Here is a 25,801-nt window from a genome sequence, read left to right on the forward strand (position 1 = left end):
TACTAATACTGAGGCCAAAGGTAACTTTGGAGGCGGAGTTAATGGGGTTAGAGGTGAAACCCTGAGGCCCTCTGAGAAATGAGGAATTACCAGGAAAAATCAGTATGTTCTGGTCTGATTCATTGGGTAATTCCTAGAGGTTTTGGCTGCTTTCAACAACCTAAATCTCAGGGTGGTACTAAACAGATCAGCCGATTTTTTTGGCAATAGAATTAAAAGGCCAGTCCTGATGATGTCCTAGTAGTGCTTCCTTGCTGAAATTCATGTCATTTACCATGCCTTTGTCCATCTTCGTTCCACCCTCTTAATCTGCACTAACTGCACTGCAAGCTGCCTTGTATACTGCTATGGCCTTTGCATCAGTCCTCCTAAAAGATGTCGACACAACTGCAGTAACTGAAGAACCACACACTCAGAATAATACTGCAACTAGACGAACAGAAGCAAATCAGAGGAGGCCACACAGTTTCATGAGGGCACATCACTGATGAGACAGACCCATTCTAAATCTGTGCCGCGTCCACAAGGCTTTGCTGGTTCCAGTATCTAAAAGCAGAACTCCTCACAGTCCTAGCTTATGGTTAGATTTCCCCTGCCACTTGACTGTTACCAAACATAGCACTGCCAATGTAAACAACATTCAATTGCTTATTTCTCCCTGTTTTTTTTATTTTAGATGTATGTCCTTTTTGTGAGCTAACCTGTCTAAGGGACAGCCCTATGTGCTCTGTAAAAAGACATGCTTTCCTCCCACCAATATAACACCTGCTACTATAGACTTATTGTGGTTCTGTCATTGCATTGGGCAATAACTGCCACCTGCCACAATGATAATAACTCACTCATGGCTAATATCAGTGTAGCAGTAGAGGGCAACCAGTGTAGTACGAATAATTCCCACAATGTTTTCATGTGAGTCAGCTCGCAAGCTGCACGGAAATGTGATAGATTATCTTTGCAGACCACACATACAATTTATCTCACAATACAACTGGATCTCAGGATTGATAAATACAATCTACACTAAAACCTCATGTAGCCTGAAACACACACCATTGATCAGATTACAGCTTCGTATTTTGGTGTTTTGAAACTGACAAACCTACTGCTGGGCTACGTAGGATGCATACTGTGGCGGATGCATTTTCATACCCCTTCACATCTCTGCCTGAAGAGCCTAGTTTCACCTCCAACCATGGATGGTCTTGTCAGAGATATTATTTCTCGAAGCTTCATAATGGACATCCCCGATGCTCTAGAAAGGAGAAGAGAGTTTACCTGAGTGCCGCATCTGGGCATCCACTAAGCTGTTGTGTAATATTATTTTGCCAATACATCTAAAGCTAGCAATCACTCAAATATTCTTTCCGGTAAACATGATAACTTAAAGTCATCAGGTTTAAGTACTGATTTTGGAAAGCCTTTAGATTCTTTCTAAACATAGCATTATACTTATTCTCATACTATGGGAGAGGCATGCCATATCGGAGTTCTCCCTGGTGACAGGGTGCGGTGTTGAGAAGAGGTAGGGCATATGCGCATGTGCAATACATGCAAGAGTTGTGAATGGCACAGGATGGTGTGTTCGGTACGATGGAGCCTGCTTCTCGCATTGCATTAGCATGGGGGAATGTAGGCAGAGGCTATTGAGCAGTATTTCCTACGTGGAGAATAGTAGCAGTGTAGTGTTTGATGTCAAAGAGTTCGTAATGGGGATTCCTCTCCTGTACTGCGTATGGACTCGACATTACATGTGGGAAATGTCACTATGGGAAAGAGTTTGAAGAAACTCTGGGTACCCCCTATACCATCAATCTTATTTTTCTGAAGTGGAGATACGTCATTTGTTCGTATCTCTTATTGTCATATATGACCATTATATGTTTCTAAACTCTGTCCTCGATCACTCAACTACCTCATGTCTGTTATTAAAATTAATTTATGCACCCTTCATATTACATACAGTAAAGAGAAGATGTCATTTATAAATTATGTTTATCATTTGATGTCATTATCTGTACATCAAACACCACCCAATAATACATTCAATATCGTTATGCCGTTCTGTTGCTAATGGAAAACTTTGACAATTGCATACAACTATAATGTATATATTCAATGTACAAATAGTTTTGATTTCGATGTATATATCATGTTGATTTTGATATGTGTGTGTAATACAAAGACCAGTGTTTTATACATACGATGGGGAGTCTTTTTGTAGAGTACGCAGTCTGTTGCGAGGGTGGTGTTATGCCAATACTTTACACATTGACCCTGAGGATACACCTGACTTCTCTGTGCCAAGCTACCCAAGGGTGAGCACGGGTTATCGGACACATGTATCATACTCATTCTATCTAGGATGAGGGATTCAACTAGCTTCGATGTGCCCAGGCAGTAAGAAACCACTGAGCCTAACACTAACCATGCCCGTTCTCCTTCCTCAATTGACTCCCGTGAGGGTCCTATGTGAGAAACACTTTCCTTTTCACTGTGTTGCTGTGTGCCCACCATCTCCTGTTACACAGTTCTCCTGTTCCCTCAGGTATGCTGCTAACTCTCACTGTGGGCACCGTATTTCAGCTTAACAAGACATCCACTGTTTTGTATTACAGGTGTACCCCATTTATTGGGACTGACATGACCCTACATTGTGCAAGGGGTCGAATCTTCTTTGGCTTTTACCAAAGCATTCAATATACAGCCTTTCTAAATGTGAAGAGGGTTGATTGTAATATTGATTTCTGAAATTGGTCATTTTTATGTTTTGGAAACCTTGCTTTTTGTTTTAATTTATTACTTGTGATTTGGCCCTTTTTTGCTGTGTTGGTGCCTTTTACGTGGGACATCCTGCACGTCTGCATTTGTATGGTATAATACAGACTTGATAATTCTTGCTAAAACAGAGTCTTTGCTTATTTCCTGTGTATGCTGTCTTCTCCTTCAGCATCCTACTATGGTTACATTCGCCATTGTGCCTATAATTTACTTTCTATGATTATGTTGTTGTGGACGCAGCAACCATCAAGCAGTGGTGTACTGCAAACTTTAAAGCTGCTACTTGAGGAAGGGAAAAGATCTGAAAAAAGACCAGAGATTGCAATCTATTTTAAATGGTTTTTGAATTGATAACTCCAGTATCAAGCAATGGTCAATTAAAATCCCCAAATTCCTGATTTTATTGGCATGGGGCAGTTGTTAGGAAGGTCCTTGATGCTAGTGGCCCAGTAACCGAAGAACTAGACTGTTTTGTTATTTTGGTCAGAAACTTGGTATCATCTGCATGTTTATTGATTGATTACAAGCAAAGAAATTCAAACACATAAATACCCATCAACATGTGAGCTAATAGCAGCTCGAGCAGCACCAGGTATTTGTGTAAGGCACATTCCAATGAGGGAATATGGGCAAAGTTACAATCTTTTAAGAAGGATTTACACTGTGCTAAGATTATAGATAGAATACACAGATTTTCTAAACCTTCTAGACGGATTCATGGTCCACAGTACTGAAGAGTTCAGACAAATCAGGAAGGAAAGGAGAACCAAGCCCGGCAATACAGATGAAAACCACCCTGGAGTGTATTAGGGAGTTTGTTGCTTCAGCAACCAGCTGGGATGGATTCAAACCCACACTCGCCAAGAGTTTCACTGGTAGGGCAGATGTGAAGGGTTGACAGAGGCTGCCATAGGGATAATTTGGGAAGGCTTTTTGGAAAGACGCCAAGCTAATGTAGGGACAATTACCAGACCAAGCAAGTTATTTATCATGTACATCAACAACTGTATGACCATTGGATTTGGTTCCTTTTTTCTGAAGTATGCCGACAATGTTCTATAGCTGAACATGAGATCTTGCTAAATGTACAAATGTAATAAATATAGGTTTTGAAAAAGGAGAAACAGTTGAGAATTAATTAATATGTCTAATTGAACAAATGTTATTTCAGAATCATGTAAAAAAGCTGTTTTCCCTAGATTCACTGAATGCACAATTAGGGACACTAGATTTCTGAACTGAGGCATAATCATATTTTGAACAATTTGAGGAGCACTGCAAAGTTGAAAGCATCATGAAAACCGAGGGAGTGCTGGCCACATAAAACCTGTACTAGGGAGAATATGTTTGCTAGAGAAATGATTATGATCTATAGCTAAATTTGGTTCTGAAAAATGTCGCTTTTGAATGAAGAAGTGACAGTTTCATTTACCTTCCACCCAGAGATCTCAGTCAGTCTAGCTTGTACAGTAAAATTTTTACTTCATAGCTGCATTAACTTTCTCAAGATATTTATGCAGCATTTTTTCTTTTTAGAACTGGAAGTCCAGACCAAGCGGATGACTGGCATGAATACAATGAAGCTCCTTGTTTCACTTTCTCTCTGCTGAACGCTGCAACTTCTTCGAGCTGAAAATTAAGCAAGTTAAACAGGCTCACAAGTGCAATTGTTTGAGAGCCAGGATCACTCTACTATGACTATGAGTCCCCAAAACTGGATTTGCTACATCCTTGACCACCAGTCTGTTGGATTGACCTCTAAGTTGTGATTCAGCTGAAAGCCTTACAAAGATTCAAATCATTGCCTTAGTCTCTCTCCCACTTGATGAGCAGTCTGTGACCATGCCAATGTTTTAAATATCCTTCCTACTATTCTATTAAGATATATGTATGTATGCATACCCCTTATTCACAGACCCACAGTAATATTGAAGCACAGTTTAATAGGCAGTGAATGTATCCACTAGCAATCTTCAGTCAAGCTGCAATCACTCCTATATGCCTAATGCATATGTTGTAGGTTTGCTTGAATATTATTGTCAGGAAGTGGCGCTGTAAGTTCGCCTTCTTTGTGTGGACCATGTGAATGGAGGCAGTGCTCCCAAATGCACTTGTTTTGGGTGCCTTTCAGTGAAGGCTATCACGATGTGTTAGCACCGGTCAGGGCTGTAGCTGTACGTGCAGGAAGGATGCATTTCACTGCATGTGCTGGCAGTGACCTATGATTTCATTATAATTTCTAGGTCTACTGATTCATTGTAATTCACCGTGAGACCAAATTAAGTGTTTATAAACACATACCAGTGGTACTCGCTGAATAAAAGACTTTCTTCAGTAGACCACTAGTTACATTTTATATTCATTTCTGCCCCCCCCCCAAAAACGGAAACAAATGTAATTGTCTTGGATATAGATTTATAGGAACTCCAAGGGATAGACTAGCTTCCCTCGGTTGAGTCCACCGGGGTAGTACTAACCTTACCTTGGTGTGAGAGGTCGTCAAAAGATGAAGCATGCCCCAATAGGTTGAGGGTGAGATGACCTCTCCAAAATCTTTTGATGCCCCACTACTAGAATAAATAAAAAAACTACAATGGGTTTAGTTTGACTTCAATACCCTCAAGTGACCATTTATTGTGTGCAGTGAACTATGATTCCCTGCAGGCTAGAAACTCTAGCATGTTTCCAGAGAGATGACGGCCATTGTGTATTGTGAATTGGGGCTTCCTTGTGGCTCATGTCGTCCTTTGCTGGGCAATCACACTACAATATTGCTACAGCCAGTACCTCCCTACATGGATTCCATATTTCTCTTTACAGACCAATTGTTTCTCAAAGGATAGATTCTATGGCCACTGGCTCACTGAGAAATATCTTGAAGTCAGCTTATTGATGAAAATGACCTTTGAACTATTCTCTTGAATATTTATCTCAACTGTTTAGATTGGAGTTACATTCTCCTGAGGTACCCTTTCAAGCAACAGGAAGAACTCTTAAAGAGAAACAAATCATATGTGTTTACAACTGTCATGCTTCAGGTGGGAGTTCTATTAAACCACATACCAGTGCTAGATTAGTGTATTAAAGAATTTTAATAGTAATGGGTTTTTTCCAGCTTTACAGAATACAAGGAAAAACTATAACTCGTCTTTCTCAAGAGAGTATGTAGTAACAATGCTTGAGGTAGTTATCCAAAGCACATGGAAAAATACTGGTGCACTTTAATATGTTAGACCTATTGTTTCTATGTTTAATTTTCAGGAATTACTTGGTAAACATCAGAGTACGGTGAGTTGGTTTAAACACAGTTCAGTTATATGCATTGAAAGCATTCTACTCTCTAGGCTATCAGAAATAGGTATGAGGGGAGATATTTGCAATGGTTGGCTACCTTTTTGGATGGAAGAATGCAAGCAGTTGGTCTTTCCCCCTTTCTCTCTTCCTTTAGTGCAGTTAAGCAGGGAGTGCGTCAGGGCTCATCCCTAAGGCCAACACTATTCAATGTGTAATTAAGACCTTTGGCTAAGCTGATTAGGTCTCATAGCCTCAAATTTATGAATTGTGCCGATGATACCCAAATAATTCTGACACTAGACTGCACTTCTCATTCCCCAATGGCTTCTTTTCATGATTGTATTAAAGATAATTTGCAATGGATTGAAGCAAATTCACTCAAGTTTAATCTGGACAAAATGGAAGTAATGAGCTGTTTCTCGGTTTCTCCTCTGTGACCTCTGGCAGCAGATTTTTGGCCACCTGAAGATAACTCGACCTAATCACTTCAGGTTCAGTTTGGGACCTGGGAGTTTATATGGAAACAATTTCTCTCTCTACAAGCATGTGAATACATTGTCCTCTACTAGCTTTGGTTTAATGAAGGCTTTACACAAAATACTACCTCTGTTGCCTACCCATTGTCATCCTCTAGTGGTCCACAGCATTATCTTTAGCAGACTCAGTTATGGCAACGCTTTGTTTCTTGGTGGACCTTACTATCTTGTCCAGCTCTTGTGTCGCATCAATGCAGCAGCAGCAAAACTTGTACTTTCCTTCCTTTGATACTCTTTTACTTCAACAGCCATAAAATCTCTCCATTGGCTTTTTGTAACTAAACATATTAAGCTTAAACTACTGTGCATTGTACGAAGAACCTTTCATCACATTGTACCTTACCTTCTTTGACAGAAATTACAGTGGTATTTTCCATCCAGATTGCTGTGCTCAGCAACTGCTAATTTTTTTAAGGTTCCCAAATTTAAGAAAGCTCACATGGGAGGCAGAGATTTCTCTGTACAGGCGGCCAGCTTGTGGAATGACCAGCTGAACTCCTTCCACTCTATTAACAACCTCTACACCTTTAGGAAAGCCTTAAAGACTTGGCTTTACAAGCTCTAGGTCTTGTATGCGGCTTGTATGCGTCTGGATCAGGTACTTGATAACAAGCGCCAGTATGCCTTTTATTAAGTATCAGTTTCGCTCTTTACATGTATTGTTAATAAAATAAGATATTAATTGTAGTTACATTTACTTCTCTGAACAATCAGATGGATGAGAACTCTTTTGCCCTGCAGCGATTCACTATATTGCACAGCCTTCATTCAGCAGCCAAGTGCAAGGTAGAAATAGTGGTGGGGTCAAGTTTCTCTGTTTTATCTCGTACTCCTATCACCTTTCCTCTATTCTACCAGTGGTCCTCATTCTTTGTATATGTGGTCATTGGCAGGGTGGCAAGAGACAGAAAGGAGCATTGTTCCTGGTGGAGCCTTTGCACAAGGTTAGTGCAAATTGACAATTATCTAAAACTTTTGATTCTCAATGAATAATGTTTAGCCGTGGTTACAAAGACTCAAATAACTAGATCAAGATTGACACTGTCCAGATCAGATTAGAATAGACAACTAGGCACTCATTCACAAAGGTAAATTTACATTGTGAGTAAACCTTAATGTGTAAATATACTCTTATCCTTTGTGGTAAATTTACCACTTTTGATTATTCACCATTTCTTTCTGAATTTAAATTTACTACAAAGTGTACACTTGTATGTCTCCAACCTACTAATTTTCTCACATAAGTGAAAATCTGTGCCACTGTGGTGGAGATCACCCAATGGTAATGTCTAGAGAGAAGTAAAAATAATATTACACTTTGAAAAAAGTAAAAAATATGTTATGTTAAATATTAATGTATATTCATTTTCTAAATTTATATTGATTGTAAAAGATTAAAAAAATGCTATGGCACTATTATCTTTGAAAATATTTAACTTACATATATTAAATTCAATTATAATTATTTTGTTAACTATTTATTAAAAACAAATCAACAAAGCCATCATTAGGGGATAGCTCATATCTACCCTAACAGACAGACAGACAGAGAAAAGTAAAAGGAGGTGTGTGAACTGGAGGGAAATATGGCCTTGTTAGGGACTGAGCAGTTGCAGAATCCATTGGCAAACTTGTCTCACCAGATAGCATCAGCTAAAGATGTCTTCTGGTAGCTAGTTGAAAGAAAAGCCAGATCTCTATTTCGGATGAATCCACATAGGCCATATGAGGCTGGTAATAAAGCAGGGAAGTTGCTGGCTTGGTTTGGGAAACAAAGGAGGGCCAGAGAACGCTTACGGTGGTAAAAACAAGCCCATGTGAGGTAATGAACTAGGCCTATGCAATTGCACAGCAATTCATGGACTACCTCAAATGACCAACCCAGAATTAGATGTATCTTCATAGACGTGGAAACATTTATAACAGACATCCCAACTGTCTCCATATCCCAGGAAACCATGGAATAGTTAGACAAAAAAATAAGAGTGGAAGAGGATACAGTCGTGATAAAGCAACTTTAGAGTGGGAAATCACTGGGCCTAATGGCCTACCACCAGAATGTTTTTAATGTCTGAGTAGTAAACCAGGAGAAAACACCCATGAAACGCATGATATACAATGCCAAGTTATAAGTGAGTCTGCTGTGAGATTTTAAAACAACCATGAGAGTGCTTATGCACAAGAATGGTAAACTAGCTGAGGAATGCACCTCTTATAGGCGTATATCTGTACTGAATGTGGAGACCAAGCTATTAGCAAAGATTCTTGCAAGCCTCCTTCTAAAAGTAATTGATAAGCTTATAGTCATAGATCAGCCACAATTTATGCCCTATAGGTTTACATGCCACATTCTTTGGCAACTGCATGGAAGCCTGGTGAGAGGGGACATATTTGAGAACCAGCAGTGTTACTGACACTCGATGTCGAGAAGGCTTTGATTCAATAGAATGGGCATACCTCTAATTGGTGCTGATGAAAATGAGTTGGGCCCTGAATTAATGTCATGGGTCAGTCTGTTGCATTATGAACCACTCGCAAGAGTCAATGTTATGGTATCATGTCACAGGAATATCAGCTGGGCCAGGGCAGGAGACAGGGCTGCCCCCTTCTACCCTCCTGTTTGCATTGGTGCTGGAACTCCGGTGGGATCCAGATTGGAAAAACATGATCTCCTCATATGTTTATCACCTGCTCCTCTACCTGGCAGACCCTGAAAGATCAATACAAATGACTCTTGAAATACTGGTTTTGGGAATACTCAGGAGGGAATATGAACTGGTGCAAATTGGTCATATCTTTCCAGACTTATTGGCAGTCTTCAGCAAACTGGAATTGTCTAATATGTGGAAACAGGATAGGTTCAAATACTTGGAGATAAACATAAACAAAAATAGAAATGATTTTGTGAGACATAACTCGGAAAGAACTCTGGAGGAATACAAAATTGATGGGGCACACCATAGGAAACTCATGATCTCCCTACTAGGCAGAGCCGTACTTGACAAGATGAGCACACTATCCAAATTTCTGTACATACTCCAAAAACACACTATATGTGTCTCCAGAGAGGTATTCTTCTGGAGAGAAGATAGTGTGACAAGATCATTATTGTCGAAGGTGGGCCAAGGTCATCTTATCGACCTTGACAAAAAGCTGTATTAGGGTGACTTGGCACTTCCAGACCTGTGATTATTACTGGGTGACCAAACTGTTGATAGTTATTAATTGGATGTATGCCTCGCAACAGGAACCAGTAGTTCAGGCTGGTAGGAGAGTGATGAAGCCAAAGGGATACCAGATGGCTTTATATGGCCGGAGGAGACTGGGGACATGTTCCTCCCAACAATAACAGAGATCAAAATATGGCATAGGGCATTTCTGAGGATTTGATGGGAAGCTCACTTTGGAAACATCACTAATAGCCCCTAGACACTGGCACATCTGAATGGCCTGGAGGACTTGCAGAACAGGGGACTTACTGGAAATCTCAAAGTTTGGGGATGTATGGGGAGCACAGGAAGTCTTGTCATTCAACGAGCTACAAAGACAGTTCAACTAAGTGGATAAAATACATTTAGGTCAAGCACAAATCAAATATAAAGATTCTCTTCAGGAGTTCAAGAGAGTGGATAAAATACATTTAGGTCAAGCACAAATCAAATATAAAGATGCACTTCAGGAGTTCAAGAGGAGTCGAAACTGGTATTGAGATTGATGACAGGCCACAATCATAGGCCCTGATCTCAATCATATATAAAACACTCAAATAACTGCCTGGGCTGCAAAATACTCTAAAAAACAAATGAGAGCAAGATATCATGATTTTTCAAGAATATACTGGGCGGAACATCTAAGTGCCCTAGAGCCGTGGCAAATAGAACAGGTTTTTGACGTGTGCAACTGAAGGTACTACACCAAGCCTATTATACCAGAAGCGGATTGTAAAAATGGGGAAGAGTGGAGGTTGAAAGATGCCTGAAGAGATGTGGTCAAGCCTGAACACACTGTGGGAATGTCCACAACAGCAAAGATTTTGCACTCGGCTTGGGCAGCATAAATGTAGCTTTGGAAAGATTGTATGCCACCAAAATACACAGCTGTTCTGTAACACAGTATAAATAGTGGCTTGAAGAATTATTGTAAGACTTTAGGGACTCAACAATTGGCCATGAATAGGGACTTGTGTATGCGAACTAAAGTCTTAGGATATGCAATGTGACGATGCTTGCAGAAATTCAAAAATTCTTGGTCTCATGGAGGATCTTCATTGAAGATAGGTGAATGGTCCCAATCTGTGACTGCATGTTGGCTACAAACCCATATTGAGTCTTATCAACACATAGGGAATGATGAGGTGGAGAAGAAAATGGGATGGTTGGGGTGTCCATATTTAAGATTGGATCTCATTGAACATTAGCTTAACTCATTGTAAGGTGTTGAGACTATGTAGACATGTAAAGGATGATGTCCCTGAGATCTGCTGCGTGTAGTCTCTGTTTGAAAGTCTAAACAAATATTGAAAAAGAAAAGAGGTTTTCTTTAAAAAAAAAAATCACTGAAACTAAAATGTATATATGATTTATGATGTATTAAAAATTAGTAAAATTACGCATATAGTTAATTTACTTCGCTAATAAAAATAAAGTTAGATTTAAAAAAAATCATTATTACATATTTAATAATAAATAACAATATATATAATGTTTACACATTACATTAGACATATTATATATGTATATTTTTTTAAGTCTAAATTAATTAATTTATAGATAATTAAATATAATGGGTATTTATTTTAATTTTCTGTCTCCGTTATTTTCTATTTGAGGGCGCTTAGTGGCTATGAGGGGTACTGGAGTGCTGGACTTACTCAAAGGCTGACCGGACTACATTTACAACTGTTTTAGGTCATGTTTGCTGTAGTAACTATAGGAGTCAATTTTCTGAATAGCAATGGGCTTATTCTTTTGAAGGGTTGGTGTTTGTCCCTCTCTAAACCCATACGTAACCTCTTCTTACTCCTCTCTAAAACCTACCTTTACTAGTAAGTATTCCTCATTTTTCAGCCACTCCTCAATCCCTCCCACATTTACTTGCAAAACATAGCCATTCGTGTGCTGAGATCTCTGCATTCAGGGCAGAGATCTTCACACATAAAAGATATGAGAGGTGAAGGTGTAGAACTCTGCACGGGAAGGTGTAGACCTCTGCACGAAGGTTAGTGAATAGATATTTGTAGTCTGTGAGTAGTACTATTGCAGCACTAATAAACATAACACAAAATTTAGTTTGTGAATAGGCCCCTTGATGTCTTAATGTGAGATTCTGGAGGGCACAAAAACCGACAAATGTATTGCAAAAGAGTTCAGAGATAAATAATGTAATGCTCCTAAGAGGAATATATTTTTAACCAGCACGATAAGATTAATGTGAACTACATAAATATAGATGTCTAAATAAGAAAAATTACAATAGAAATGAACTTCAACATTCAGTGGCAAACAATGTAAGCACTTAGAATAGAGGCCTAATCATTAAGGCCAGCAAACCTTTTGGTCATTGCAAAATCTCAGAACAAAATTGGAGCCCTGTCTGTGATGGTACCTGGATAAATTCCGAAGGAGCCACCCATTGGCTGGTATAGCCATGCTGAGATATAAGTGTCTCCCTCTGGTGCGTGACAAGGATTGGACATAATTTGACATAGTATCCTTTGCTCCTCAGATACTATCTGGATTTTAATTGAGTCAACAGGCAGCATACCACAGAAGGTGTCTCGTGCAGATTTTAGGGCTTGCTCAATAGCTACATTTGAAGAATGAAGAAATCTTGAAGTGAAGAGAAGGCTTTGGTGTGCCAGAATTGCCACAGGCATAGGAAATATATGCGGCATCACACTCTTCAAGTAGTCTTTTTTTGGGAACTATTTGAAAGAAAAGTTCTCTCCCACAGGGGTCAGTGATAAATGGAGTAGGAAGACAGATCACAGCCCTTCTAATTGTTCATTCTTAGTGTGGAACTTTGTAGTTTATTGCTTCTAAAGCAGTGTTATCATATAAGTGGTAGCAAGTTTTAAAGAGGGTTTAAAGATCACTCCATCTTCAGAAGCAACCCAACAGTTGCTGACTTTGGCAAATTAAGGACCTAATTTAGAGTTTGGCGGATGGGTTACACCATTATAAAGCCTGTCTGCCTTATTTCAAGTGCATTTTAGTCTATAGCACTTGTAATAAGATAGACATGCTATCCGTAACTTTTGTTACGTAATACCTACCATTCATCAACCTCTAAATCAGAGCCTATGTTTTCTTTGGACAATGCTAACAAATGCAAAATGTCTGCACACAACTTGCCTTGGAACTTAAATGGCCTAGTGGGAGTCAATTTGGTGCTCAAGTGTTTTTGTCACAGAGACTTTAGACAATCATTGGCCCTCTTGGAACTCTGCAGCATCTCTTTCTCAAGATATCTCAATTTTGCCTGGAAACCTTCATAATCCCTTGGCCAGAAAGGTTTTATCACTACAGCTACCATGTACTGTTTCTCAAGGATTCTTGCAGTGAGCTTTCAACAGATGAATTAACACCATACTTTTAACTATTAGGCCAAAAGATCCTTTATTTCTGCTTCCCAGTGTAAAAATCCACTTTCAAAGCTCTTTGCAAACAAGTCTCTTGCCTGATAAATTAGGCACTCTGTGAAAAAAAGGGCACACTTATTGGCCCACAGATGACATTTATACAATGAAGGAAGCAGTCATGGAAATGGTTCAAAACAAATATAAACACCAAAGGCTAAATTAAATGCATAACATATGCGCCTCCCACTTTAGTGGTTTTGACTTTCTGGCATGAAATTGTTGTCTATGGTTATCCTGTTTCACTGGGAGCTAAGGTTATTCTCCTCTATATTCAAAAGAAGCATCTACCTTTGACTAAAAAAGAAATGGTATAATGTTGATGGCTGCTCTCAGAGCAGGTGTCTACTCTACTGTGGTTCGCAGACAAATATTTGGAAGATCGGACAAGATTATAGACAAATAATAGTTTTCTGAGCAGATTATAGACAAATGCTAGTCTTCTGAACAAACCAAATAGTTGCATACAACAATAGATTGATTTGAGGTTAATTTTCAAAATTTTCTAAGTATAAGACTAAGCACAAGCCAATAGCATCTTTTGCTTCTCGCTTCTTATGTGGGAACCTGCATGGAGAGACTGTGAATCTACCAACACTGGGCTCTTCAGATCTATATCATCAGTCCCTCTGTTCTGGGTGTCTTGCAGACATCTCTGTGGAGCACTCTATTCTTGGGCCATAGAACCCTTAAAACTGGAACAAGTGAGGTCCCATTTTTATACACCAAAATCAGAAATGATGCGAGTATCCTCTGCCTGTCACTGTCAAACTGGTTTGACATCATTTCAGCATCCTTTCCAGGCTGCTCTCCAGACATAGCCTTTGTGTAGAGTGATGCTTCTCATAGCTGTATAGTGCCCAGCCTTGAACACCCATATTTGAAGCATAAATAAGTGAGTGGTTTCTGTACCTGGCTGTCGTCAGCCAACTGAAGTAATCAGGGAAAATCAATAGGCCAAGCCTCAACTAAAGGCTTCCTTATCCTGTGTACAGCAGGTTCTGCAGTCCCAGCCGTATTTCCTACCAACCACCAAATGGCAGTACTCAGGAACAGTAGTCAGCTGTTCTTCCATACAAAAGGCCGAATTAGATTTCTAAAGGGACCCTCTCTTCAATCACTTCACTGTCTAGGTCTCTTCAATCCAGGTTCAGGAATTTGAGCAATGCACTTCTGCTGTCTAGGAAAACAACCTCATTGCAATCTTGCACAAAGGCAAGACTTGGGGTATCCAAAGTAGACCTCGAAGGCCTCCATTGTGCTGGGTCATCCATGCACATCATGCACGTACCACACAGGCTATACATGCCAACATACATAACACACAGATGGACTGTTAGGGTGAAGGACTGAGTAAGTACATAAAAGCAGAACTTTATATGAGTGGTACTGTGATATACAAAAAGGTGGGGTCACAGCTATGGATTTATAAACATAAGACACTCCCACCTCTCCTCTACATGCTAACCCACATGACAGGGATGCAAATACACTGCTGACGATGAAGGCACAGTTCATGTACCACCCACTCCCGATTACAAGACAATTCCAGGACCATCTCATGATAAAGGATAGAACTAGACCCCTAAGCACATGCTATGTTAACATAATGCTAGAACCAAAATCAAAAATAAGGATATCAGATACACACAGTGTTGTACTCAGAGCAGGTGAATGCACTTATTTACCATGCAGGGGAAATTTCGGTTCCAACAGTGTTAATTCAAATCAATTTATTGCCAAGATAAGAGAACATTGGGAAGTGCTCATAACTAAGGATAATGCGTATTTAGTACTGAATATGAAAATATTTGCAAGAAACTCAGAATACAGGAGACTTACTATGTAATGTGAGCATTAACAGTCACATATAAAAAAATCATACTACAGAAAGGGAGAAGAAAGTATTAATGTTAGAGCAGTGAACTTACGTTAAAGGTTGTTTTATAGCCAGGCCAGAGTAGACCATGTTCATGGATTTCAAACCATAGTGGAGGCTAAACAGGGATCATAAACCCTCAAGATTTTGAATAAGCATTAACAGTGACAGTATACATAGATGAAATTTAGAGGCATCAACTTGTCCTAATAGAGTCTAGATGCTACGACTGATATGGAAAATGCAACCAAAAGAATCATCCAAGAACAGGCTCTAACAAGGAATTACTACATTTCTAAACCAAACAACCTTAAATAAAAACACCACTAATGTAGCGACAAACAGAAAGCTCTACGCACTAACTTCATACTATGGTTAATGAAGTAAAAACACAGGAATGAAAAACGAAATTCAAGTAAATCAAAACATAATGTATGATTTCATTCAGTGGCATACGAAATGCTGAAAGGTAACCAACTCATATCGCTTTGAACCAATGCTAAAGGACAAAGCAAACTCAACATAACTGAAAATCATAAAAGACACTTTTTGAACAAATGAAAAACAATTTTAGGGAAATAAATATAGTAGAAGATTTTGTTAATGCCGCCAACAAACACTCCTATAGTTTCCTGCTACATATGGCAACATATACTTCTAATTGTAAATGCAATATCAGGATAAATTTGAAAATTGAAATCCATTTCATGGTCATTTTCAAGTACTACCAAACAAAAGGTAAATTCTAAATGTCCAGTTACGCTTCTGTGAAGCAAAATACCTCAACATGTTTCAGTCATCTAAAACTGTTTACAAGCGTTTTAGATCATTTTCAGTTTAGTTTATAAAAGGTATAAAACTGGAGTATTGTTATATTTTGGTGAGATTCTTCAGGCAAATCATATTAAATGTGCAGAAAAAATTACTATGACAAAAACATTTCTAAATAGTCTGCAGTGATTGCTTATAGGATCTCTTCTATACCTAATCATAATTTACCTTTCAATACATCAGGCATAAATTCTGTCACTGGAAGAACATGACCTCGTTAGTTAATTAGTTACATTCATAACACTTTTAACTGACATCTGGTATCTTAATAGGTAGAAACTAAAGTGTTAGAAAACCAACCACCATCTAGTCTAAGCCTAGACCCGTGCTCAGTACAAATGTTGACTTGACAGAAAGCAAATACACAAACTGGCTCAATGAAGCCTTCAAGGCCACAATGCCTATTGGAAAAATCTCAGGGAAACAGCAATGTTCCTCTGCCCCTTGGATTACAGAGGCATTGCGACAGGACAAACTAAATTGTCATAGATTGGAAAGACGTTGGCGAGCACAATATGATACTCTTGATAAAAGTAACTATAAGTCTGCACTGGGCAAATACAAGACGATGTTGATCACAGATAAAGGATGCTATTTTACTGGACAAATTGAGAAGGCTAAGAATTCAACAAAAGAACTGTTTGGGGCTGTAGAGAAGCTCAGCTCCATGCCCAGTAAAAAGACCACAGAAAGCAATCAAAGTTTCTGTGATGATATAGCCACCATGTTCAGGAACAAAGTTAACAACATGTATGACTCCTTTGAGGCCACCGTTACACAGGAGCTTACTGAGGATAATCCGAACACTGACCCCTGAAAAATTAATTTTCACATTTTCCCTCCGGTCACCAGTGAGCAACTGGAAACTCTTATTAAGGAAATCAAATCTGGATCCCCCTTGGATCCTTGCCCCCTGCAGTATTAAGAGATATAGCTAATGATGTCAGTCCTCGTCTTTCGGAAATTTTCAATACCATGTTCACCTCAGGACTTTTTCTCGTAAATTGGAAGGACGCATCGATCCACCCATTGATAAAACCAAGCCTGAATGCATCTGACCCTCGTAATTATCGACCTATCGCTAGGCTGCCCTTTCCAGCTAAGATAGTGGAGAAAATTATGAATGAATAACTAGCTCAGTTTTTTCAAGAAAATGACCTACTTGATTCCTCGAAATTCGGCATTTGTCTAGAACATAGTATGGAAACGGCCTTGATAAAGGCTACTGAAGAAATCAGGACAGTGATGGACAGGGCTGGTGCCACCGCTCTGACCGTTTTGGATCTCTCGGCCACGTTTGACACTGTCAATCACCACCTGTTGTGATTCCGTTTGAGAAAGCTAGTGGTAAAGAGCAAGCCTCCCCTGTATTGCAATTTAGAAACTGTATGCAGGAATTTAACAGCTGGATGGGCAAACATTGTCTTAAACTCAATACGGAGAAAACCTAAATAGTGATTTTTGGCGACCTCCAACCAAGATGGGATGGCATCTGGTGGCCTATAGAGATGGGAGAGTTGCCAAAACCGGTGGAAAAAGCAAAACATCTTGGGATTTTATTTGACTAGAAACTAACTTTCGCCCAGCAAACAAATGCAACGGTTTCCCCCACTTTTTACTTGCTCAAGAAACTGAGGAAGGTTCTTCCTTATATCCTTATGGATTCTAGGAATATGGTGGTGACTGCATTAGTATTATCGAAATTAGATTATTGCAATGGGTTGTACCTGAATATGCAAAAACAACATTAAAAAAACTGCAAATGGTGCAGAATGCAGCCGCAAGACTCCTCCTAAATCTGCCCAAGTATTAATCAGCCTCAACCGAAATCCGTAGACTCCTCTGGCTTCCTGTAGCAAGTTGCGCAAACTTTAAGATGCTATGCCTAGCTTTTAAGGCCTTGAGCAATATGGGACCGATGTTCCTAAGAAAAAAAAATTCTTGGTATTGCCCGGGTAGACAGCTTCGATCTACTAGCACCAAACTTATGACGGTTCCCAGGATTCGCACCTCTACCTGGGGGGGACAAAACATTGGCTATGGCATGGCAAACTATGGAATTCGCTTCCTATGCATATCAGGTCTACAAGTTCATTAGCCTTTTTTTTAAAGAGTCTGAAGACATGGCTATTCCAGAACTAATGCAAGAATCTCGAGGGCTTACTGTAGTTCCTTAGTGCCAAGACACCTCCGGGTATTCGTGCGCCCAATAGATTATATTAACATGACATCTGCTTGGCATCTCTAAGTTTGTTTGTTTGTTTTTCCTATAAGAAGTGAATTGTAGGATAGTAGAGAAAACTTGAGGTGTACTACAAGAATGTCTCTTCCGTCTTTTTAATGTATATGAGAAAAACATATATGATCAGTGGCTGCCAATGCAAATAAATACCCCAAAATCTATTTATGCATCTTACATTCTTCAATGGATATTGTAGAAAAAAAAATCACTGTTGTATGCAAGCACACACATATTCTAAAAATAATGTGATACTCTTCATGAAGGTCAGTCAGGCCAGAGTGAGGGTCAGCATATATTATGGAGACTAAATCAAAAGACTCAACACTAGCACAACATGTACTCCTTAAAAAGAGGATGGGGGCATGGCCAAGATGGCAGCCGAGTAGGACGTGTCTGCTCGCTTCTCCGCTCCGCCATCTAGGCCCCGCTGTTTAAACTCTACCAAGCCCTGGGAACGTTTCTGGATTCTGTTCCCCCCAGTGCCTTCGTGCATCAAAGAGCGGACCGGGCTGGGAATGGGCCCTAGGAGGCGCGGCCGGACCCATCTGTGAGTGGTTGCGGCATCCGCGCGCCATTTCCCTGCTGAGGCAGCGCCGAGTGAGAGGGGAGGGATGGACCGGGAGCAAGGGGCCTGCAGGAAGGTGGTGTGCCCGCGGTGATGGTCCTGGCGATCAGACCCAGCGAATGCTTCTGGATCCTGCTCACTCCTGTGTCTCCTGGCTTCAGAGAGCGTGGGCTCAGGACCTGGGTCCAGGCGCTGCTGAGGAGCCCCCCTTGGAGCCGGCACTGATTGCAGGGGGTTCGGCCTACCGCCGCGGCCTGGTTTAGTGCTGCTCAGGCTGCGGTGGTCTGGCCCCCCCACCCTTTGGAGCGGAGGCAGGAGAGACCAAGGACTGGCCTGGATGGGGGAGGAGAAAGGGCACCAGTGAGGAGATCGCTGTATACCTAGCCCTCCTTATTGCGACCCAACACCGTGCGTCACTGAAACCCAAGAGAGAGGGGTCTACAGCTCCCCACGGGGCCTGAACAGCCAGCTCTGGTCCCCCTGGTCACAGTCTGAAGCCCTGAGGAGGTGCACAGCCCCCGTGCACTTGGGTGACAGCCAGGACACACGAGGCTGACCGTTGCGTGCCACTTGGGAGCCTGGGATCGTGTTGCAACCCCCGAATAGCAGTGAAGGGAGCTGACCCTCTGTGGCGGTGAGCCTTTGAGGCCATGTGTAGGTCATGGAGAAGCCACACAACTCATAGTGCAGGAGGCTCTGGTGCACTGGTGACAGGGGAGCAGAAGGTATATAAAGGTGGGCCTTCCTCTCGCTCGGTGAGGATTTGAGGTGCACTCTCCTAGAGCAGAGAGTAGCGTCAAGTGAGGTGGCCTCTGCAAAAACCAAGAAGGACAGGTCGGTCAAGGACCTTCTCCTCATATCGGGTGCCGAATATGCCGAGACCCACCCTCCAGTGGCTGGAGCCCCGGCAGACACAGACGGGGGAGGCGGATAGCCCCATCACATGAGCCTTCTTGGAGTCCCTATTCGCCTCCCTGAAAGAGGATATTCATATTATGAAAAAGGAAATGACCCAGGAGCTGCGGGAGACAAGGAGGGACCTGGATTCGTTGGGTGAGAGGGTCGACACAATGGAGACACAGGCTACAACGCGGAATGAGGAGGTAGAACAGCTCCAACAGGAGGTGATTCGCCTGCAAGAGCAACAACTGTATCTCCAGGCCCACGCTGAAGATCTCGAAACTGTTCCCAAAGGAACAATATACGGATCTGGTCCATTCCACAGGGGTCCGAAGGGCAGGATACTGAAGTTTTTGTGGAACAGCTCTTCCGTTTCATCTTGGGTTCCCCTCCAGAGAAACGGATCAAGCTCGACAGAACCCATCGGGTGGGCCCGAAGAGAGCAGCAACGGCTCCCCCTCCTGACATACTTACGTGTGTCCATGACTTTCAACTCAAAGAAAGGATCCTCCAAGAAGCCCAAGCCAAGCATTCCATAGAATTCAGAGCTACGAAACCCCTGCTCTTCCATGACCTGGCAGCATCTACTTTGCTAAAAAGGAAAGAGTTCGGGCCGATCACCTCACACTTGCTCTCCAAGGACATATCCTATTCACGGGGTCATCCCTTTAGTTTAATCTTTTGGTGGGAGGGTACGTTGGTCCAGACTCGCTCTCTACAGGATGCCAAGAAGTTACTACGCCTGTCTGATGCAGACCTGAATGTATCTACGCAATCAGGGTCCAGACAGCATCAACCCCGATCTGCTGGCTGGAAGAGGGTCGCCCACTCCATATCTTGTCTCCGACCGAACTCTGAGACCATCGCCAAGGAGAGAAAGGCTGTCATTGCCTCTCTGGGAGAGGAGACTGCTCCTGTGGACTAAGAAGGGTCTGGCCACGCTGCAATGAAGGGGGAACAGCTGCAACAGCTTCTAACTATATGCTCCTGAGTTGAATTGCATGGGGCCGGGTGGGCGGCAGATGGATCCTGCTGACATCTCACGATTGACCTCCCAGGACTTTGAAAATGTTCTAGGCTATGTGTTTCTTTGTTGGGGGTTTACTGTTGTCTTGGGGTTATGTTGGTTCTTTCCTCCCTCTGCCACTAATCCTTCGCACCGAGGTTAACACAGGGAACAATCCCCGCTCATCAGACAGGCTTCTAACCTCCAGTGGCCTCTGCCCCTGTAATGATCATGGTTGCAAGCTCACGATAGGCGTCCCTGTGTACTTTCCCAATGACTACACCCCTTAAAATAATCTCGCTCAATCTAAAAGGTCTTAATAGCCCTTCCAAGAGCCGAGCCGTCCTTTCCTTCCTTGAACATTCAGATGCACACATATGCCTCCTACAGGAGACACACTTTTTACCCCGAGACGCTCACAGGCTGAGGGCAAGAGATTTTCCGCATCAGCTATTCTCTTCTCATTCGGCCAAAACTGCTGGTGTCGCCACCTTAGTTTCATCAACCTTCCAAGCCATAGGTCCTAAGCGGGCTGAAATCGAGGGTAGGCTTTTAGCAAATACGTTCACCGTGGGACAACACACGCTGACCATTGTCACAGATTACTCCCCGAATTCAGGACAGGAGGAGTATTTTTGCGAGGTGGTGAAGGGAGTGGCCGAATCCCCAGATAGGTCACTAATCATTGAGGGGGATCTCAACCTGGTCCTGGACCATGTCATGGATAGATCGGCCCAGAGGTATGGCCAGACGGGGGCACTTTCTTAGAAAGGGAGACAGATGCTACCCGAGATGGGACTGACAGATATCTGGAGGACCCGACATCAGACATCAATGGAGTACACGTTTTATTCTCACCCCCACAAGACATACAGGAGAATAGATTACATACTGACTACTGATGCGATTTCCCAACAGACCCAACAGGTTGAGATTCTCCCCTGTGCGCTATCGGATCACTAGGCTGTGCACATAACTCTTGCCCTCTATTGTCCACTCCCTACCAATCGGCTGTGGAGGTTAAGAGAGATGATGCTACACCACCCCACGATAGTACAGCACATCAAGGGGACTATAGAGGATTACCTGTCCAACAATGATACGCCTGACACCCCATTGACATGTTGTGGGATACTCTGAAGGTGGTAGTAAGGGGAGAATTTATAGCAATTTCTGCGCAGGATAACAAAGCACGAAGGGAAAAAAGGGAGCAACTCTCGGATGCGGTGGTAGAACTGGAACGTATACACAAAAGTACTGGCGCTCCCAGTGTTTGGAAACAATTGACAGCCGCGAGAGCTATGCTTGCTGGCCTGGACATTGACCAGGCTGAACACGCTGCACTAAGACTCCGGCATGCCTTTTACTCTAAGGGAGATAGGTGTGGGAGGCTGTTGGCCAACAAATTGCGGTCGCAGAGGCAATTAGCCAATGTCCCGCTGATTATAGACCACTCCGGGCAGGGGCTTGCTACTGACCATGGCATTGCAGATAGCTTTCAGCAATTCTATGCAGCCCTGTACAACGCACAGGATCTTCCTGAAACATCTCCTATGTAGTATCTGCAGGATGTTCACACTGCCAGGCTAGTACCTAGCCAGGTGAAGGACCTTGAAGCACTGTTTCGGCTTGAGGAAGTTATCTCGGTCATCTCAAGATTAAAATCACTTAAACCGCTGGGCCCGATGGGTTCTCCTCTCTCTTCTACAAGGCATTTTGTACTACCCTTGCCCAGCTGCTCACAAGAGTATTCAACTCGATCGGTTCATCCTCTCCTATCCCACCATCGATTCTAGAGGCGCTAGTCACAGTCATTCCCAAACCAGGGAAAGACACACAGTACTGTGCGTCCTACCGTCCTATCGCTCTCCTTAACATCGACCTCAAAATATTCCCAGGGATTCTGGTGCAGAGACTCTCTTCTTGCCTTCCAGGGCTACTCGACCCGGATCAGTCGGGCTTTGTGCCGGGACGCCAGTGCTCAGACAACACAAAGCGCCTACAGCATATAATCGATAAAGCAGAGTGTTTCCAGGACGAGCTTATGGTCCTCTCCATAGACACTGAAAAGGTGTTCAATAGGGTACACTGGGCCTATCTCAAGGCCACCCTGCAGCACTTTGATCTGCTGGATTGCTTTGTAAAATGGGTATTTGCAAGCTATCGTACCCCTACTGCGTCGGTCCGGGTAAATGGAGTTGTCTCTGCCCCTTTTCCGATCCAACAAAGAACTAGACATGGGTGCCCTCTCTCTCTGCTCCTATTCGCTCTATACATGGAGCCCATGGTGCAGAGGGTGCGGGACGACTCCTTAATTTCTGGGGTAAAGTTTGGCAGGGAGGATCGTAAAATTAGCCTGTATGCTGACGATGTGGTGGCCACTTTGGAGAGACCGGAACAGTCATTGCCTGCTCTGCTGGCAGAGCTGGCTTGCTTCTCTCACGCATCAGGATTCAAGATGAACGTTAACACTATTACCTAAAATCATATATATTTTCCAGGCCCTCCCTGTGGCTCCTCCTCGGGGAGTGCTGCGGTCACTACAGACCGACATAGTACGCTTCATCTGGCGGGATCAACGTTCCAGGATGTGTAGAGATTTAAGTTACAGAGCTCCAACAGAGGGGGGATTGGCGATCCCAAACCTGCAGGAGTATTACTGGCGGTGCAACTGTGGGCTCTGGTCAAATGATCTCAGACGGAGTCCGAGAAACACTGGCTGTTTATGGACAGGACGCTGGCTAAGCAGTCGCTGTGTGGATGGTTACCTTCCTGTCTAAGGCAGCTAGGCCGCATAACCTGACTTATCCAAGGTGACACATTCCACCATGGTGGCCTGTGACAGGGTACATGTTTCACGAGGTCTTACGAAATGACCATCCCCAATCACGCCAATAGTTAACAATCCTGACTTTTTTCCGGGAATGGATGAAATTAGCTTTGTGCAATGGTCACAGATAGGCTGTTGCTCAGAGAGCCACTTCTTCGATGTAGATGGGCCGCTGTCCTTTAACGACCTACGGGCGCAGTTCAATCTATCTGAGAATGAGCGCTACCATTACTACCAGATTAGGCACTGGGCATTGCAGCCAGAAGTATGAAAGGGGGCAGAAAGACTACTCACGACTTTCAAAAAATGGCTACTCACTAGACACATGGACGCTCGGTTGACCACGGACCTTTATAAACTAATCTGTATCGGTCCTAGTCCTGAGAAAACACCTAGTCATCGGAGATAGGAAGGGGAACTGGGCAGGACGTTAACGCAGAAGGAATGGAAGGACATCTATTTCAGGGCACGCTACACTGCTCAGTGTCGCTAATAAAGAAACGGCGATGAAAATTGTAACATATTGGTACCTGACACCACCACGACTCCACAGAGGCAACCCTGCATGTAGCCCTTTATGCTGGAGGGCTTGCAGCTCGGTGGGCACATTGACTCATCTTCTCTGGGACTGTCCCTAGCTTTCCCACTACTGGCAACAAGTCTTGGACGACATTGATTCCCACTTCCAGACCCAAATACCCCAGTTTCCATCTTACATTCTCTGGGGGAAACAGATGGCATTAGCATTGGGGGGGGCTCTACAAAACACCCTATCTCACTGGGCGAAAACGCCTGCGCCCACCTATGTAGGATAGCTACACAGATTGTGGGGAATAATTGGAATGGAGAAAATCTCCCTCTCACTGACTAACCCAGGAGCCTCCTTTCACGATCTGCAGGGACCTATTTTGTCGCTATTGACTTCCGAATTCAAGGAACTTACGTCCCAAATACCTGTAGCTCCTACGTTTAGCAGACCCGCCTCAGAGTGAATCTTCAACCAAGAGGCCGGCACAGAACACACATGGTTAGACGTCCAGGATGGGAGGAGAGCTTGGTAACGCCTTTGCGATGCACCTTAAGTCTTCAAGTGGCGGGGAGGGTGGAAGTGGGGGGAGGGGGGGAGTTCTGTTATTCATTTAGTTTTTGTCCTTGACATTGTGGCTCTTGTTTTAACTTCTGATTTGCAGATCCCCTCGTAGGGTCTACGCAGTGTGATATGTCTATCTTAAAATCAATAAAGACATTTAAACAACAACAAAAAAGGTTGTTTTTGCTAAACAATATATAATTACTAACTATGCAACTGCTTTCATGTGTTTGGCCTGAGTCTTTGTGTGAGTGTGCCCCTGCAAACGAAGCATTTCTTTTGTTGAGATAAACAAAATTTCACCTACGTCTACACACACACACAGCAATACATCTTAAATCAAATAGGTAATAACTGCTTATCAATAACTTTCTATCAGATGTGGAAAGAAAGCTCTTCATAGAGAATTTTGTTTTTATTTTCTTGTGGCATAATGAATATTTGATATGAGATGTGAGAATTAAGCACAAATACAACTAAGTCAAATCTGTATTTGAGTGGTTTTGTGGTATTAAAGGTGTGTCAGGAAATGAATTCTTAGCTAAACCTTATTTCTTTTGCTATTTTCCATGTTATATTTGAGATAAACACTTCTGGTGCTTTGGCATTCAGCATGTTTGCTTGAGCTCATTTGTACATTTCCTGCTTCTGTTCCATATTATTACATAGCTGAGAATATAATTCCTAAAATAATGAATAATCTGGGAATAAGAGATATCGGAGGAGCATACCTCTTGCCGTTAGCTTACATTTTTTGAAAATTATTTCTTGTCAAAGGTGCATCAACAACGTTAACTTAATTTTTAAGCTATAAAGCCTTTGTTATGTTCATATGAATTGACTTTGAGTCACCTTCTAGAATGACAACTAGCAACTGATTGCTTTCAAACAGACAGGTTTCATTTTCAATTAACTGTTCTTCAGTCTCGCTCACACTTAATTGTATGGGGTACATCTGACAATAGTAGTAGAATTCTTACTGGAAAATGTAATGAACAACTCCAGAATTTGAAAATGTACTATTTTTTTCATAAGACTACTAGCATGCAACAAGGAAAAAAAAAACATTACTTGAAAAGGAATACATTAGCTCAAGGTGTTGTATTTCCTTCTAATTGTAGGATGACATTAAGTTATGTGGCACACATCAATATTGCAGGAGAAGAAATGATTCCTACATATTGATTAGATAAGAATTTTAGTTGATGAT

The 25,801-nt window shown here is 42.1% G+C and overlaps 1 protein-coding gene across 4 annotated transcripts in view; it reads right to left on the reverse strand.

Moving 5' to 3' along the window:
- Positions 1 to 25,801, reverse strand: part of RP1 (RP1 axonemal microtubule associated) — an 859,010-nt gene that overhangs the window by 480,361 nt on the left and 352,848 nt on the right. The window lies entirely within an intron of this gene.

The sequence above is a fragment of the Triturus cristatus genome, chromosome 5_1, assembly GCF_964204655.1.
Source record: "Triturus cristatus chromosome 5_1, aTriCri1.1, whole genome shotgun sequence".
Lineage (NCBI taxonomy): Eukaryota > Metazoa > Chordata > Amphibia > Caudata > Salamandridae > Triturus > Triturus cristatus.